Source organism: Halichoerus grypus, chromosome 7, assembly GCF_964656455.1.
Source record: "Halichoerus grypus chromosome 7, mHalGry1.hap1.1, whole genome shotgun sequence".
Lineage (NCBI taxonomy): Eukaryota > Metazoa > Chordata > Mammalia > Carnivora > Phocidae > Halichoerus > Halichoerus grypus.
The window spans coordinates 18,268,200-18,286,426 of NC_135718.1; the positions used below are offsets into that span (position 1 = coordinate 18,268,200).

The 18,227-nt window shown below is 42.4% G+C and overlaps 1 non-coding gene across 1 annotated transcript; it reads left to right on the plus strand.

The window, feature by feature from the left end:
• Positions 1-17,640: 17,640 nt before the first annotated feature.
• On the plus strand, positions 17,641-17,747 carry LOC118540092 (U6 spliceosomal RNA). The gene has a single exon (XR_004919463.1). It is a non-coding gene; the product is annotated as a U6 spliceosomal RNA (small nuclear RNA).
• Positions 17,748-18,227: the final 480 nt, after the last annotated feature.

An 18,227-nucleotide genomic window follows, 5' to 3' on the forward strand; every position in this document is an offset into this window, starting at 1 on the left:
CATCATCATTTATCATCAGGGAAATGCAAATCAAAGCCACAAAGTGATATCACTTCACACCTGTCAGAATGGCTAAAATTAACAACATGAGAAACAACAGGTGTTGGCAAAGGATGTGGCAAAAAGGAAACCTCGTGCACCATTGGTGGAAATGTGTGCTGGTGCCACCACTGTGGAAAATAGTATGGAGGTTCCTCAAAAAATTAAAAATAGAACTACCCTATGATCCAGTAATTGCACTACTGGGAATTTACCTAAAGAATACAAAAACACTAATTAAAAAAGATGTGTATGCCCCTATGTTTATTGCAGTATTATTTACAATAGCCAAATTATGGAAGCAGCCGAAGTGTTCATCAATACATGAGTGGATAAAGAAGATGTCACACACACACACACACACACACACACACACACACACAAGAATATTATGCAGCCATAAAAAGAATGAAATCTTGCCATTTGCAACAAATGGTTGGAACTAGAGAGTATAATGCTAAGCAAAGTATGCAAGTCAGAGAAAGACAATATCCTATAATTTCACTCATATGTAGAATTTAAGAAACAAAACAAATGAACAAAGGAAAAAAAAAGGAAAGACAAACCAAGAAACAGACACTTAATTCTAGAGAACAAACTGATGGTGGCCAGAGGGGAGGTTGGTGGGGGATGGGTGAACAAAAAAGAGTGAGAAATCCATTTCCTAACAGGACTTTTTCCCATTAAATTCCTTGGCATGAGAGAAAAAACATCACCTCATATTTTTTTTGTAAGCTCTCATGCTATTGGGGCTAACCCAAGACTAAGATTTTTCTTGTACTTCTATCCACCTGTGTGCATTTTTTTTCAAATGCTATTTAAGAGGGAAACATGGCACTAAAGCCAATTTAGTACATTAGAACTCTTTACTATTTTTATTAGCAAATGGGAAATTCTACTTTTTGCCCAAGGCAATTACTTCAAGTCCCTGAAAGCATAATAATTTTGCAGGTTACACTGAGGATGGAATTCCTGATGAAAATGCTAAGTACCTATCCCCTGCCCCACTGAAATCTTACACACTTGTTCTCAACAGATCACATAGAACTCAGTGTAGAAGAGCAATGAATTAGTTTGGGCTGCAGCAACATATCAACAGAAAAATAATCTTTAATGTAAAAACAGATAAGTGTGAAATAGAAGGGTTTTACTAAAATCACATGCACACAAAATGTTTTGCCTGTGAATACAACTAAAGAAGCAATATTTGTTATTGCAGAAGTAGAGATGGAGAGTAGTCTGTTAGAGTGAAAAAGATATAGGGCAAATTGGAACTCAAAGAAGGCAAAATAAGAATGTTTCCCTTGAGAAATATGTATTAACCACACCTTGTCTAGGTGCTGTATTAGTTACTGAGGAGCAATGAGGAGACATCCCAGAATAGAGACCCTCCCCATCAGTCCCAAGCCAGTACTTGGTCACAGCCATTTGCACCCCCGTTCATATCTTTGCCTGTTTTATTTTATTTGATTTTTTATAATTTTTATTCTTTTTTAGAAGATTTTATTTATTTATTAGAGAGAAAGAGTGTGTGCATAAGAGAGAGAGAGAGTAAGCGAGCAGGGGCAGGGGAAGAGGGAGAAGCAGATTCCCCGCAGAGCAGGGAGCCCAACGTGGGGCTTGATTCCAGGACCTTGGGATTATGACCTGAGCCAAAGGCAGACGCTTAACTGACTGAGCCACCCAGGCACCCCTAATTTTTATTAATTCTTAAGAGCGTTTATTTTAGAAATATTAAATCCATTTTTGATAGTTATAATTTATATACATACAAGTATGTATATATATGTGTGTTCATATATGTATAGTAAATATTCTCTTTTGGTCTTTCACATTTTTTTATGATGTCATTAGCTGAAATTTAATTTGTTACATATAGAGTGTAAAATATGACATGTCGATTTTCTTTTATGACTTTCAGTGCTTTATCATGCCAAGGAAGGTCCTGCTCATTTAAGTGTTATAAAACCTATTTTCCTGTAGTGTCCCCTAGGACCTGAATAGATCTTCCTTATCCAGTTAGATTTTTAAAAGTAAACTTGTTATGTTATGTGTCTGTAATACACATGCAGAAAAATGCACAAATCATAAGCATGAGCTCTACAAATTATCTCTGGTTAGCTTCTCTCAGAAGCATTAAAAAATATATACTTAAATTTAACAAAGGTGTAATATACAAATTTAGACATTAAAGTGTACCGAGCAATGGTTTTACTATATTTATAGGATTGTGTAACCCTCACTACCATCAATTTGAGGACATTTTCATCATCCCAAAGAGCAACTCCCTGTGTCTTAACAGTCACTCCCCATTTCCCAACAACCCCTCAGCCCCTGGCAACCACCAATCTATCTTCTGTAGAACTGCCTATTCACTCCCAGTTAGCTTTTTCATCCATCTGGAATCTATTCTCGTGTGTGGTGTAGAGTTCTAACTTTTTTTTTTTCTCTCAAATGGAAAAAATTATCAGTTGTCAATAATGGTCTAATTGAGTAAACGAAAGAATAAGTAGCCCAGAGAATTATAGGAATTCAGAAGCAGAAGCAACTGCTTATGAGTGCATAGTGGAGAAGGCTGCATGAAACAGGAGGAGTTGCAGCCTGAGTGTGGTTTGGAAAGATGGAAGAGGGAGGAGAGAAGAGGAGTAGGGAAGGCAGGGGCAAGATACGGGAAGACCCACCAGGAGCTCAGAGCAGGTCCAGGAGTCCAGTCTCTCTGAGGCAGCTCATATGTGTAGGAAATATCACCACCTAGAAGGCCAAAAGAGGTAACCTGAGCACAGGCTGTGACATCCTTAAACACTAGGCTGAGAATTTCTCTTTAAAGCACAGAGCAATATGAAGGGTTTTGCAATGGAAGTGAAGTAGGGAATGTGCTAGAGAATATGCAAAAGGTTTGAAACTCCTTTGCCCAGGTGGAAAATCAGCAGCAGCTTCTCTTGGTCCTCTTGAGTCTCCTTGTGTGGCCCTCACTGGTTGAGAAACCTTCACTGAATCATTGTCCCTTTGTTCCTCATTTGTGTTTGGGGGAGAGGGAGCTCTTTCTAGCTTTGGGGTCCAGGGGTTTCTGGCATGGAAGGTCAGTTGCAGGCTCAACACAATAGTGGCAACTAACATCTGTCAAGCTCTGCTTCCGTACCAGGTCCTGTTCTAAGCACTTCGTGTGTTTAGTCACGTCCTCTCGTCAATTCTAAGAGATAGTTGCTATTGCTATCAGCCCCTTCTACAAATGAGGGAACCAAGATCCAGCAGTTCGGTGACTTGCCCACAGGCACACAGCTGATAAGGGCGAAGGCAGGATAGGAACTCCGTGTGTTCTCTTTCTCCTCCTCTTCCTCCAGCTCCTTCTCCTTCTTGCTTTCTCTTTCCCTATTCCTTCCTTCCTCCCTCCCTCCCTTCCTTCCTTCCCTCCCTCTTTCCCTCCCCCCTCTTTCTCTCTCCTTTCCTCCCTCCCCCCTTTTCCTTTCTTTTCCTTTCCTTTCCTTTCCTTTCCTTTCCTTTCCTTTCCTTTCCTTCCCTTCCCTTCCCTTCCCTTTTTTCTTTCTTTCTTTCTTTCTTTCTTTCTTTCTTTCTTTTTCTTTCTTTCTTTCTTTCTTTCTTTCCTTCCTTCCTTCCTTCCTTCTTTCCTTCCTTCCTTCCTTCCTTCTTTCCTTTCCTTTCCTTTCCTTTCCTTTCCTTTCCTTTCCTTTCCTTTCCTTTCCTTTCCTTTCCTTTCTTTTCCTTTTCCTTTTCCTTTTCCTTTTCCCCTTCCTTCCTTCCTTCTCTTTCTCTCTCACTCTGGAGGAAGCAGCCACTAAGGAACTGCAGCCTACCAAAGAACACATAGGTGAACCTAGAAGCAGATTCTCCAGCTCCAGTCAAGCCTTGAAACGACTGGAGACCCAGCCAACAGCACAGCTGGACTGCAACCTGGTGGGACACCCTGAGTCAGAACAAGCCACTGACATCACTCCTGCATTTCTGACCCTCAGAAGCTGCATGAGATAATAAATCTTGTGGTTTTAGCCTGCTACATTTTGGGGATCATTTGTTACACAGCAATAGCTGACTAATCCCCTGAAAATGGCTTGACTAAAGTGAAATTTCATGTAAGAAATCACAGGACTCTCATAGAGCCTAACTTTAGGAAAGAGTTGAGCTTCGCAGGAGTGGAGAGTTATCACCCCACAAAATCAGTCAGCCACTCTCTCTAGCTTTTTGGAGTGGCACAGCCTCTTGTGTCTGCTGCATACTGTTTCCCATCTCTCATTCTGTATATTGATTTCTCGTTCTTGTTTCTTGAGAACACTGGTTTGTGTGTCATATGGGGTTACTGTGGGACCAGAGCTGCCCTGACTCCATGTGTTTTTATCCTAGGGCCCAACACAGTCTAATTCAGTCCCTGGGCTCCATAGTACATTCTCAAGAAAACATAGCTTGAATCAGGTTGTCTATCATGACAATCCACTGTGACCTGGGCCAGGTCACATGGCACTGCAAGGTTCCTTTGCCCAGGCTGAGAATGGGCAGATTATACTAAAATAAAACATGACAGACAAATTGATTACCATTTTCCAAGCATACTGAGAAATTATTTATTAGCAACAATGAAATACATTAGGGCATTTATTCTAATCTTTTGTAAAAGGCAGAATCCTTTTGAGAGGTAAATATGTGCCCTTAATTTATCTGATTGCAAAGTTTGTTTTCTCATTTTCAGCATTCATGAAGTAGAAACACACCTGCAATTTTATGCACCAATTACTATGTTGGATGATGCTCTGCTAAAGAGAACCAGTTTCCTGGGGGAAGAGCCCTGTTTCTGTGTGGGTGCTTAAGTTAGCAAAATATGAAGTTGGTTAGTAAAAATTTCATGTCTTGGAAAGCAAAATAACACAGTCAACCAAAGAAGGTGGGGGAGAGTCAGATGGGCCCAAATTTGCATCCTGAACTTATAACGAAATGATGAAGGACTTCTCGGAGCCTCCATCTCTTCTCAGTAAAATGGACCTAGTCATTATCTCACAGATTCTTGGAAGAAGTAGATGCACTGGCATATATAATCTGCATAACCCAGTACCCGACATGTATTAGGAACTTAATAAAAAAAAGGTCATTACTATGTTTGAGAAATATTTTTTTAGCCCACCCCCAAAATAGAAAGCTCTTTCAGAATCTATTGTATTCGTGGAGAAATGGTAAGAGTATCCAGTGCCTGCTATTTTTGCCTTGAAGGTTTAGGGCTGGTCTTGAGAAAAATAAGTGAGCATGGAGCCCTGAGGCTCGTGGCAGTCCCAGACAAGACCTGGAGGCCTTTCCTCCTCCTGTTTGTCTACCTGCAAATTCTACCCATCCTTCTAGGGTACTTGTAAACACCACCTCCAATAAGACCTCTCAGATTCTTCCTGGTTTCAAGGGTGGTCTTTCTCCTCTGGTCCCTTACATTTCCTCCATGCCCAGCATGGCACCTTCATTCAACACATGTCTAGCCCCCAGTGGGTCAGGCACTGCTGGCTATTGGGGCAATGGTGTGAGCTAGACCAGCCAGCTTCCTGATCTCCTAGAGACCCCATCACTGGCATTCTTACCCTCAGCCCTGAGGACAGAAGGAGTTGCTCCCACAGGTTCTCGCACAAACCCTTGCTTCTGGTGTTAAGGGTAAGTGGTGCTTTGGGACTCATTTCTCTTTTCTTTTGCAGGCAATTTGCAAAGGTTTAGGAGGCAACCTTCTATATTATAATTAAAAAGATAAAGGTTTTGGAGTCTATTTGAGTCTTGAGCACATCCTAACTGGAAAATTGCAGCATTTTGGTGGATCTTTATAACTCACTGTCTTCATCTGTAAAAGGAGATGATGATCCCCACCTTTACAGATAATTGTGAAACCTAGAAATCGTAGTAGAGCACCGAGACCTAGTATACATTGGCTAAGTGTGGCTAGTAGTTTTCATTTTACCTTATTTAGTCATATCATTTTATTTAGCCAAATATTTATTGAAAGCCGACTTCGTCACATTCCAGTCAATGTTGCAGGCACTAAAGGTACAGCAGTGAACAAAGAAGGTAAAGCCCCTGGTCACATGGAGTTTATATCCTCAGTGCTGGGAGACAGACAATCAACTGATATGTCAGGTGGTGGCAAACACAATGAAGGAAGGCAACCTGCAGGAAGGAACTGGGACAGAGGAAAGTGCTGGAGTGGGTGTTTTATAGCAAGCTATCCAGGAAGGCCTCTTGGGTGGGCTAGCATTGGAGCCCCCCTGGAATGAAGTGGGCGAGGAACCCAGGTGGCTGTTGGGTCACGTAGGCTTCAGGGAGAGGGAATCATGATATGCAAAGAGCCCGGGGAGGAAAGGGTTGGAGTTTGAGGAACAGCAAGGAGAGTAGTGAGGCTGGGGTGGAGTGAGAGAGAAGGGAGGTAGCAGGGGACCATACTAACATATCATCTAGGGCCTGTCGAAGAAAAACCCCGACTTAGTAAGGAGAGCCTTACTCGAGAAGATTAACGCAAGGGAGGGAAGGGCTATCCTAACAGGGAGAATGTTAGGATCATAAAACCTGTTAGTGTCCCAAGCATAAGGCAAAGAGGGCTTTTCTTTCATAGAGGAGTAAACAAGGCTAGGAAGAGCCAGCTGTGGGGAAGAGGACTGGAAGGATGGTGGGTCTGACAGCAGATCAGAGAATGTTTCACCCTGCGGGCAGCCTGTTCTAAGAACGGGCTGTGTGCTGATTCAGGCTGAGGGTGGGCCCGAGTTCAGGGGCCTAGAGGGGCTGCAGAAGCATAACCAAAGCTTGGCTAATGAGCGTTTTTGCTCTAGTTGAGCAGTGGGGGCAAGCCGTTCAGTTAATAATGTATGAGGCAAAGACTAGGAATTTGGAGGGTCTGTGCCTGGTCTCGCCATAGATAAACAAGGGGCAGAGGGCATCCATGAGTCTTATCTAAGTCCTAGGGGGAGGCCAGTTCTTTGCAGTGCACCGTTTCTGGAACACAGAGGGTCAGGCCATTTCTTAACCTTCACTGTTTTGCTGGATCACAGGGCTTATGTGAAATGTAACATCTTCAGGCCTTTAGATTTTGTCCATGTGAGAAATGAAGTGAATGATATATGACAAATCAACACATGGCCTGTAATATCGGAGCGTCATCCTAAAAGACTCCACTCACAGAATGTTTAGCTGCCTATCATTCCTGGATCCCCAGCCTCAGGCTTCTCTTCCCTCCAGCCCACACAGCCCAATCCCGCTACGTAACCAACGGACTCCCCACCACCAGAGGCAGGAACTATGTTGATGACTTGCATCACCCACCAGATTTGGAGGTACCCTGAGGAGGGCCTAACATGGTACCTGTTATTCATTCAGTTCCCAAGATGCCATCAAATGAGCACAGTCTCTGATATATCTAGGATCCACTCAGCTCTTTCCTGAAATAATCACACAATTCACCAAATTCCAACTGGTGCCTTCACATGAGGAAGCGTGACCATGAGAAAAGCCACAAGAAAGCTACTTTTATTGCCATGCTTCAAGTCTTAGGGGATCAGCAAACTACGGCCAGCAGGCCCACCTAGCCCAGTTTTTAGAAGTATGGTTTGAATTGGCATGCAGCCACACTCATTGACTGATGTACTGTGTCTGTCTGCTTTCACACTCCAGAGCAGGGTTGAATTGGTGCAATAGAGAGCATATGGCCTGCAAAGCCTAAAATATTTACTATCTGGCCCTTCGCAGAAAAAAAAAAAAAAAAAAGGCAGCTGACTCCTATTTCAACAGTTGGCCCATTGTGCCGTTGCTTGCCTGCATTGTATATTAGAGGGAGCACTTTATTCTAGAAATGTCTAGGGCCTACTTCTTAGTTTGATTAAGATCACCAGAGATTGACAGAATCTGGTCCACCTGAGGGCAAGGAGGACTCTTCTGCGTTAAGAACTTTTCACACTGTCCATGGTCTGCCTGGCTTCTGCCTTGCTTACCTCCCACCCAAGACCACTTTTATTGGAGAGCTTTGCTCTTTTCTCAGGACTCTGGGTCCCTCCATCTCTCCCCTGAGCGCTCTCTCAGTGGAAGCACAGTGAGTTTTCTGTGCATCTTTGGTACCCCACAAGCAGTGCTCATTTGGGGGTGCATTATCAAGGAGTCACTTTGCAGAATAAAGACTCCCTGTCAAAGGCCTCCATTTCTAATTTGTTTTACTTTGACCCAAAGAAATCATCATTTATGGAGCGCCTGGGTGGCTCAGTCTTTGGGCGTCTGCCTTCGGCTCGGGTCATGATCCCGGGGTCGTGGGATCGAGCCCCACATCGGGCTCCCTGCTCGGCGGGAGGCCTGCTTCTCCCTCTCCCACTCCCCCTGCCTGTGTTCCCTCTCTTGCCGTGTCTCTGTCAAATAAATAAGTAAAAAATCTTAAAAAAAAAAAAAATCATCATTTATGAAATTCTTTCCACAGCTTACCAAAGCACTTCAATCTTTTTGCTTTTCATTTGGTTTATGATTATAAATGCAAGGTATAGATTTTATAGAAAATTTTAAATATACAGAAAAATATTTAAAAGAAAAATACCATATCAGTATTTTGGCATGTCTTATTTGCATCTTTCTTTCTTAGATATTTAAAAAAATAGATATCATGATGAAGATGCCATCGGATAAGGCTTTCTGTTTTGATGTTTCAAGCACTTTCCCATATTATTAATATCTTGGTAAAAGAATTTTTTTTTTTTTTTAAAGATTTTATTTATTTATTTGAGAGAGAGAGAATGAGAGAGAGCACATGAGAGGGGGGGAGGGTCAGAGGGAGAAGAAGACTCCCTGCCGAGCAGGGAGCCGGATGCGGGACTCGATCCAGGGACTCCAGGATCATGACCTGAGCCGAAGGCAGTCGCTTAACCAACTGAGCCACCCAGGCGCCCTTGGTAAAAGAATTTTTAGTAAATGTATCCTCCTTCTCTGTTTTTGCCTGGTTGCAACATCACTGTGGGTCTCTGCCATTGCGCTGGTCACCCTAACTCCCTGATCCCTGACAATTGTTCCTCCTCTTTATTTTCCAAAGCATCACCACTCCAAGGCTGTTGTGTAATAGAATTTAACATAGGGAAAAGGGAAAGAGGGATTTTGGTACTTGAAAGCACACAAAATAGTTAAAAATTCAATAGATGTCATTAAAATTTCCTGGTCTATCCCCGGTCCCAGGGAATTTCTTCCTGAGTGTTCTTCTACTGAATTTCTGACTTTTCCAGATGCAGACAGGTTCTTTTTTCTTTTCTTCTACAGCACGTGTTTTAAAACTCAGCCCTATTGACATTTTGGGTGGGATAATTCGTTGTTGAAGCTGCCCTGTGTGCTGTAGGATATTTGGCAACATCCCTGGCTTCTACCCACTAGATGACAATTGTACCTTTCCCTCCACCCCCATTGTGACTCCTGAAAATACCTCCAGATATTGCCAAATGTCCCCTGGGAGTCAAACCACACCTGGTTGAGAACTACTGCTTTAAAATTCTCTTTCCTTATGTCCCTCTTCTTTCTTTCTTGGGGGGGTGATGCTTTGGAAAATAAAGAGGAGGAACAATCATCAGGGAGCAGGGAGTTAGGGTGACCAGCGCAATGGCAGAGACCCACAGTGATGTTGCAACCAGGCAAAAACAGAGAAGGAGGATGCGGGGCAGGCTGACCTGTTCTCACCTCAGCAATTCTCACCTTCTTTCTTTCCTTACTCCTCCTTGCACCAAAAGAACACTGACAAAATTCTTGAGACTTCGTTATGTAGATAGAGCAGTGCCATTTCTAACATTGCCCTCAGGCTAGGCTCCTGCCTTGACTTTGTGGTTGCAAAGAAACTTCCCTGAGGTATTTATTTTGACTAAACACAAAAGCTCTCTGCTGAGCCTCTATACTTAGCAATACAAAGAATGTACAGGCTTTGAGATTATCGTCCTTTCTTTAACTTATCCTGGACCAAATTAATCATGGAAGGTCCTTATCCACCGTACCAAGGTCATGGTTTTGTGTGTGTGTGTGTGTGTGTGTGTGTATGTTTTTTTTCTTTTAAAGATTTTATTTATTTATTTGACAGAGAAACACACAGCGAGAGAGGGAACACAAGCAGGGGGAATAGAAGAGGGAGAAGCAGGCTTCCTGCAGAGCAGGGAGCCTGATGCGGGGCTCGATCCCAGGACCCTGGGATCATGACCTGAGTCGAAGGCAGACGCTTAACGACTGCGCCACCCAGGAGCCCCTGTGTGTATGTTTCTAGTCTTCTTCCGCCTTCTGGCTATTAAACAGAAGGGTTGATTAGAGGTTTCTGAGGGTCTTTTCAGCAACTCTATACTCTAACTGAAATGCAAAATTTGGTTTGGATATTTGCTATTTTCAGGAACATTTACTAAGCATCTGAAAGTCCCCCACACCTAAAATCTTACCCTTTTATAATCTGGCTCTTTCCTCTCAAGGTTGCAGTTACATTCAATATACTTCAATGGTAGGTCTCTGGGGGTCATCCTTCCGAGGGCCCTGCAGCAGAGAATAGTGTCAATAGTTCCTCTGCTTTGGACCCTAGAATCTGTTCTTCCATGCAGATTTCTGTATTTGGTTAATGTATTTCTGTGGGCAGGAATGATGAAAAATGTCAAGTCACGAGCTTTAGAGAGTGCATTTTCAGAATCAGCTACACGAATGAGAGGAAAGGCTGGGTGGGTAATCAAAGCTGTAGGATGCTTCTTGACAATGGACAGCCTCTTTCCTTGGTCCTGCCTGAGCTTAGATAGCTGGAGTCGGGCTGCACCTGTAATTCCCTTGGAGAGACCCTGCAGCAAGCAAAGGCACATCAGACTGCGGGTGGCATTTTCCAATTCACAGGTGTTTGTTCCTTTCCTCAATTTCACACCATTATTCTCACTTACAAAGCTTTCCCTTACATTATTATCATACCATTTTTTAGAAAAGTGAATCTGTGCATTATGGACTCAATTCTGCCACCTTCCCCCAGATGCACTTAGACACGATGGGCTCTCTGACAGTCAGGGCGATAGGACTGAGGAGGGGCTACGTTTCAGGAGCTGTCTGTGCTTTCCACCCAGAGGTTCTCCTGTGGCCCGAGGCAGTCTCTTAGCTTTTGTTCTTTCCTTTCTATAAAAATGCAGACAAACACACCTTCTCTTTGCTGAATAAAGACTAGGAGGAAGGCGATGTATAATTAGAAAAGTGCGGAAGGTTGAAAGAGCAGTGCTTTCTTTAGATTACCAGGGTAGCTTCTTAAGATTAATTGTGCATGTGCTGGGTGACTGTTGGCTGTGCTAAGCTCTTAATATGCAGTATTTCATTTATCACTGTAACACTCTATCAAATTGGTGCTATTATTCTTATCCCTATTTTATAGGTGAGGACACTGTGGCTTAAGAAAATAAGACTCATTTACCTACAGAGTAGACTGTTATTCACCAAAAAAAAGGTGGTGGGGGGGAGAAAAATCCTGATATTCGCTATGCTATGGGTGATGGGTAAGCCTCAAAGACATACTAAGTAAAAGAAGTCCGACACAAGAGACCTCATATTGCATGATTTCCTTTATGGAAGTGTCCAGAAAAGGCAAATTTATAAAGACTGGAAATAGATGTATGTATAGGGACAGAAAATAGTGGCTACCCGGAGCTAAGAGTGGGAATGGGGAGTAACTGTAAACGGGAATGAAGGTTCTTATTGGAGACATGAGAATGTTCTAGAACAGCTTTATGGGGAAGGCTGCACCTGTTAAAGTTACAGAGTAATTGATTTGTGCACTTGAAGTGTAATTTATGGCATATACACTGTAATTCAATAAAGTCTTTAAAACTGGAAAGAAGGGGAAGAAAGAAGGAAGGTAGGGAGGGAGGAGGAAGACAAGAAGTCTCACGGGAAGGAGCAGAACCTGTATCTAAACCTGGGTCTGTCTGTTTCCGGGGGCCCTGGTGCTTCACTTCTCTACTTGATTGTTTTTCCTCTTCTGTAGTGTCTCTTCCAGTCCCCCTTTCCTGTTTCCTTTCTTTCTTCTCTCTCCTGAACCTAAAGGTTTGTTGCCTTTTGTTCACCTGGAGTCTTTTTCCAGGCTGACCCCCATGCACCAGGCCACTTACAAGGAGGTTTGAGCATCCAGTACCATTTTGCATTATTATACTGGACTTCTTGACTCTGTCCCTTTGAATTAGGTTTTGCTGTGGACTAGCCTGGTCTCTTTCCCTGGACCTGCAGGTATATTTTGGTTTCCCAAGTTTGTCATTTGGCAATCTGTGGGATGTGGGATGAACTTGTTGTGTGCCTCCATCTGCCCTTGGCTTGTTCTGTGCAACCACTTGGCTCCCAGGACACGGATGTGGCCTCAGCGGTGTTGGCGAGTGCCCGTGTATGGCCTGCCCAGGGCTGCTGGGGAGAGGGGCTGGGCACTCAGTGGTTCATATGCAGAGTTAACTCCTACGCCTCTTGTACATTTTCCTTTCCCCTCCACGGAGCCCATGTGAATTTCTTTCCACTGGATTATGGACCAATCTGGACAAATGCAGATTTCAGTCTGAGAAGTTTGGTCACAAGGGCCATTTCTTCTTTAAAGCTCAAGTTACTGAGGTTCAAGTATATTAAATCTAGTACCTTCCTGAGACAGAGATAAACACAAATAATGAACACTCTTCAGGGGCCCTAAGATTCCTGCCTGTTGGTCAAGAATCATCTGGTTTTGAGTGACTAGAAACTAAACCTAAACAAGCATAAGCATAAAAGAAAATTTACTGGCTCTCATATGTGCTTCAGGAATGTCTGTATCCAGGGGTTCACATAATATTGTTGCTGTTCTCTCTTCTTCTGTGCCCCAATTTCCTTGATGTTGCCTCCAATCAAAGGTAGGCATTTCCTTTATGGTGTAAAAAAAAAAAAAAGTCAGAAATTTGTTACTCAAGTCAGCATTTAGGGGAATTTCAAAATATTTTGAAGACAAATTAGCAGTCTTGATATACATTTTTCTTTTCATTTGTAATTCCTAAGCACAATCTTAAAACAGAAAGAATTTTAGGCTGAGTCTAATCCCCTCAGGGAAGATCTAGATGCAGAGAGGAGGATATAAACCGCTCAGAGTAATAGCTCAAGTTGGTAGCAGACCCAGTACTATTCACTTTGGTGATACTTGCTTCTCATGGCTAACGTGGGTAACAGATGCTCTCATATTAGAGAATGGGAGAGTGTGCAGCCAGTTCTGACAGCATCTGATTCTAGTTCTTTAATCTGAGCTTAGACCAAAGCAATGTGTGGGAATCAAAAATAGATGTGAATGAGAGCTTTAACACTGCCGCTTGGAATTGAGCCCTTAGAGTCTGGTCCTGAGAGGGAGTTCAGCTGGCTTTGGAGACATCCGCCATGGCAGCCTTCAACACTGGAGCTCAGCCTTGCAGAGTCCCGATGTGTCAATGCTGCAACCACGATTCTCAAGTAACACCCTCAGATTGAAGAGCATTCGTAGAAATTAGCTGATGTCGGGGCACCTGTGTGGCTTAGTCGGTTAAGCATCTGACTCTTGACTTTAGCTCAGGTTATAATCTCAGGGTAGTGAGAGTGAGCCCCGCATCAGGCTCCCTGCTCAGTGCGGAGTCTGCTTGAAATTCTCTCTCCCTCTGCCCCTCCCCTGTTCCCTCTCTCTCTATATAAAATAAATAAATCTTTTAAAAAAAAGTGGCTGATGTCCTCAGCAGGTGTCATGTTCCCTAGCGTGACTGAAACTGTTCCATGTGTCAGATAACAAGACACATTTTATATAGAGAAAGTAACAAGCTAAGTATTGTGGCATTCACTATTAGCACTGGTGATTAAACTGCGTTCAGAGCATTGATTTTGACAGCATTTACTATTCTCTTTATCCTGAAACTACCTATTTCTAAAGGGAAGGGGCGTCCACCTGCCACATCTTCATTTGTCAGGCTCTTTCCAGGAAATTTGAAAAAGATTTTACTTTCTCGACGGTGGGGGAATCCTGATGAATTTTTTGAAATGGTTGGCTAAAGATCTTCGGTGTTATAGACTTTAATTTTGAATGCCTGGGAGATAGCATTTATTTTCTATACCACTGGCATTGCATTTGGGCTTAATGTGAGTCTCTCCTGCAGAACCACAAGGTCAAATTGAAGTGAGATGAGATGGAGGAGTCCGGTGTGTTAGCAATATGTATGATGATGACAATAGTTTCCTGATTGGTATAGAGTGGTTCTGCAGAATGTGGCAGAAGTGCATTATCAAACCAATTCTCCTCTTAGAATGCATGCACCTGGGCTTTGAAAAAAGTCCTTTTGAGTCTCCTTCAGCCTGACCCCTTCTGAATTTTATTGGCTGCATAACGGGCACGCTCCAGCAAGACAATTTTCTCTAAGCAGTATGTGCAACAATGAAAATACCATTGTAATTGATGGTTTTACTGTTTTTTTATGTGTAGGTCCATTTTAGTTATTCCAACTACTCGCTATTTAAGTGACATAGTGATACTAGGTTTTATGATGGCTAAAATTCAGGCGCATTCTGGCACCAAGCCCCGGTACCCTACGTTCCTGTGTCTTAGCCAAGCTGACCTTGTCTCCTATAGAATAATCTTTCACTATTGGCTACAGTCCCAATGGCCAGTGCATCTGGAAGCTATAGTGAATTGGGCTGCCACTGGCTTATTTTGGACTTTGATTAATGGGCTCTTTAATCTGCCATGATGGTCAAATGCAGGCTATAACGGGACGATCTCACTGAGGTCTTGTGGGGACTGAACATCCAGAGGATTCACAAGTTTCCTGCTCCTTCATCAAGGCTACTGGGCTCAGCCTGTTGCCAAGGGGAGCCAGAAGTTGGGAACACAGGCGATGAAAGCATGCCTTACAGAAAAATGCCGTAGCTTCCTTTCAGCGGTATTGGAGAGTGAGGGCATCCAGTTTTGCTCACTCAGCAGGTGCCTGGCTTGGTGCCTGGCTGTCAGCAGTGGTGGTGTGGAGAGGGCTGGAAGTATGGCCAGGCTGCTCCCAGCACATCGGATTCTTTCCGAGGTCTCAGAACCAAAGGAAAATTGCCGGCGTGTAGCCTGTTGATACGCTAAGCTTTGCACTGCGTAACATCCTGTGCTGAAAGGGTGTTCTTTGAAGTAACAACCTTTTAAAATTATGAATGCTGTTCCCAAGCAGCTATCATTTTCTTAGAAATATCACTCCTCCCCTTTATTCAAATGATGCTGCACTTTTAATGATAAATGGCACAAAGCGGTCCAAGCAAAAAGGAAAAAAAAAAAACAAAACTTTTTTTTTTTTTAAGAGTGACCAGCTTAAAAAGAGACCTTTCTCCATTGAGGTGAAGGCTTTTCCAGGAATCTGGTGGGAGATGTAATTTGGAAGAAGCACCTGGACAGGTGCTCCCTAGAAAGAATTAATTTAGAAACGTGGATGACAACAAGATAACCAAGAGGGAAGTCAGGAATTTGGGAGGCCCAGTCCTGCCGGCTGGTTACTCTGGTCTGTAATCTCTCATCTCCTGTGGTAGGGTCATGTCTTTTGCACATCTACACCTGGGGTGACATAGTGTCTAGGGCCTACTAGATGCTTAGTGTTTGGTGTGTGAAGAAATGGAAGTTTCCAGTGGAGTGAAGGTACTTGACCTCATACTGTAAACAGTCCCCAGACCTCTGGTTGCCCTACAAAGACAAGCAAAGTTGAGTTGAGGAACATGATCCCAGCTGGGAAATAAATCACTTTTATGTTACCACAAATAATGCCGCATATGAAAACACGCCAAATTTAGAGGCTTAACACAACAGGTGTTTGTTTAGTTAATGATTTGGAGGGTGGACAGTTTAAGTTGACCTCAGCGGGGCAGGTCATATGGTCTAGGCTGGGATCCCACAGGTGCTTGGTTTCCTCGCCTGCAGGCCAGGTAGGCAGCTCTGCTTCTGGAGGTTAGCTAGATGTCAGCAGGGAGAGAAGGTTGACTGGGCCATGTGGCTTTCATCCTCCATCCTGCTTGCTTGTTCATGTGACAGCAGTGCTATAGACTGACTGTGTCCTTCCCCAAATTCACTGTGGTGAAATACTACCTCCCAGTGTGATGGTACTAGGAGAGGAGGCTTGTGGTCTGTGATTAGGTCACAAGGGCAGAGCCTTCATGAATGAGATGAATGCCCTTATAAAAGAGACCCCTTCCATGACGGGAGGACACAGTGAGAAAGTGCCTGTCTCTGAATCCGGAAGTGGACTCTAATCAGACACTGAGTCTGCCAATACCTTGACCGACTGTGAGAAACAAATGTTTGTTGTTTGAGCCACCAGTCAATGGTATTCTGTTAGAGCAGCCCAAAGAGACTAAGCGAGTAGGGAATAGACCAGTTTTTAAGGCCTAGATTGGAATGGGCAGCAACATCACTTCTAGCACATTGTATTAGCCGTCCCAGACTCAAAGGATGGAGAAATAGCCTTTATCTTTTGGTGGGAATACCTGCAAACTTACACTGCAAAGGGACGTGGATGTAGGAAGGAAAATAATTATGGTTATTATTTTTAAAATCAGCTTTATTGAGGTATAGTTAGCATACCAACAAACAGCCTGTATTTAAAATGTACAGTTTGATATGTTTTGACATATCCGTATGCCTATAAAACTCTCATCACAATCAAGGTTGTGGACACACCCCTCATCCTCAAAAGTTTTCTCATGCTCCTTTGTAATCCTGTCCTCCTTCCCCTTCCCCCATCCCCAGGTAAACACTGATTTGCTTTCTGTCTCTGTAGATTGGCTTGCCTTTTTTAGAATTTTATATAAGTGGAATCATAAAGTAGGTAATTTTCTTGCCTTCCTTCTTCCCTCAGCATAATTATTTGGGGATTTATCCATGTTGAGTACTTATCCATAGTTCATTCCTTATTTGTGAGTGTTCATTTGTATAGATATAGAGTTTACACATTCATCTATTAATGAGTTTGGATTGTTTTTAGTTTGTGGTTATTGTAAATAAATCTGTTACGAATGTTCACATTCAAATCTTTGGAGAGATACTTTCCTTTCTCTTGGGTAAACACTTAAGAGTAGAATGAGTGGATCGTAAAGTTTTATGTTTAAGTTTTCTGAGAAACTGTCAAACTGTTTTTCAAAGTGGTTGTAGCATTTTACACTTCCACCAGCAATGTATGAGGGTTCTAGTTCCTCTAAATCATAGCTATCCCTTGTAATTGGTAACCTTTTTAATTTTTAGCTACTCTGGTATGCACTGGTACTTCACTGAGGCTTTAATTTGAATTTTCCTAATGACTGACAATGTTGAGAATCTTTTCATGTGCTTATTTCCCTGTGGTATATCTTCTTTAGTGAAGTATCTATTCAAATCTTTTGCTCATTTTTGAAAATGGGTTTTTTGTTTTCTTATTATTGACTTTATTTATTATTGACTTTTAAGGGTTATTCATATATTCTGGATATAAATCTCCTTTCAGAAATACAATTTGTAAATATTTTCTCTCATTTTGTTGCTTTTCTTTTATTCTCTTAGCTATCTTTTAAAGAACAAAGGTTTTAAACTTTGTTGAAAACTAATTTATCATTTTTTTTCTTTTATGTATTATGCTTTTGATGCGGTATCTAAAAACTCTTAACCAAGTGCTCACTTCGGCAGCACATATACTATAATTGGAACCATACAGAGACAATTAGCACGGCCCCTGCGCAAGGATGGCATGCAAATTCATGAAGCATTACATATTAAAAAAAACCAAAAAACAAAAAAACAAAACTCCTAACACAAAGTCATTAAGGCTTTATGTTTTCTTCTGGACATTTTATAGTTTATAAAGTTTATTGTTTTAGATACTACATTCATGTTAACTTTTGTATATGGTGTGAGGTATGGATATCCAATTGTTTCAGTATCATTTGTTGTAAATATTATACTTTCTCCACTGAAATGCCTTCACATCTTTGTCAAAATGTTAGTTGTCCATGTGTGCATGCATCTGTTTCTGAATTCTGTTTTGTTCCATTGAAGTATTTGTTCGTCAGTGTGCTAATACCACACTGTCTTGCTTACAGTTTTATAATAAGACTTGAAATCAGGTAGTGTTAGTCCTTTATCTTCATTCTTTTTCAGAGCTATTTTGGCTTTTTGGAACAATCACTGTTTAGCTGCATGCTTGAGGAGACTTCTGCAGACCTCTGGGATCCTCTGTCAGTTCAGCTCTCTCCTCTCC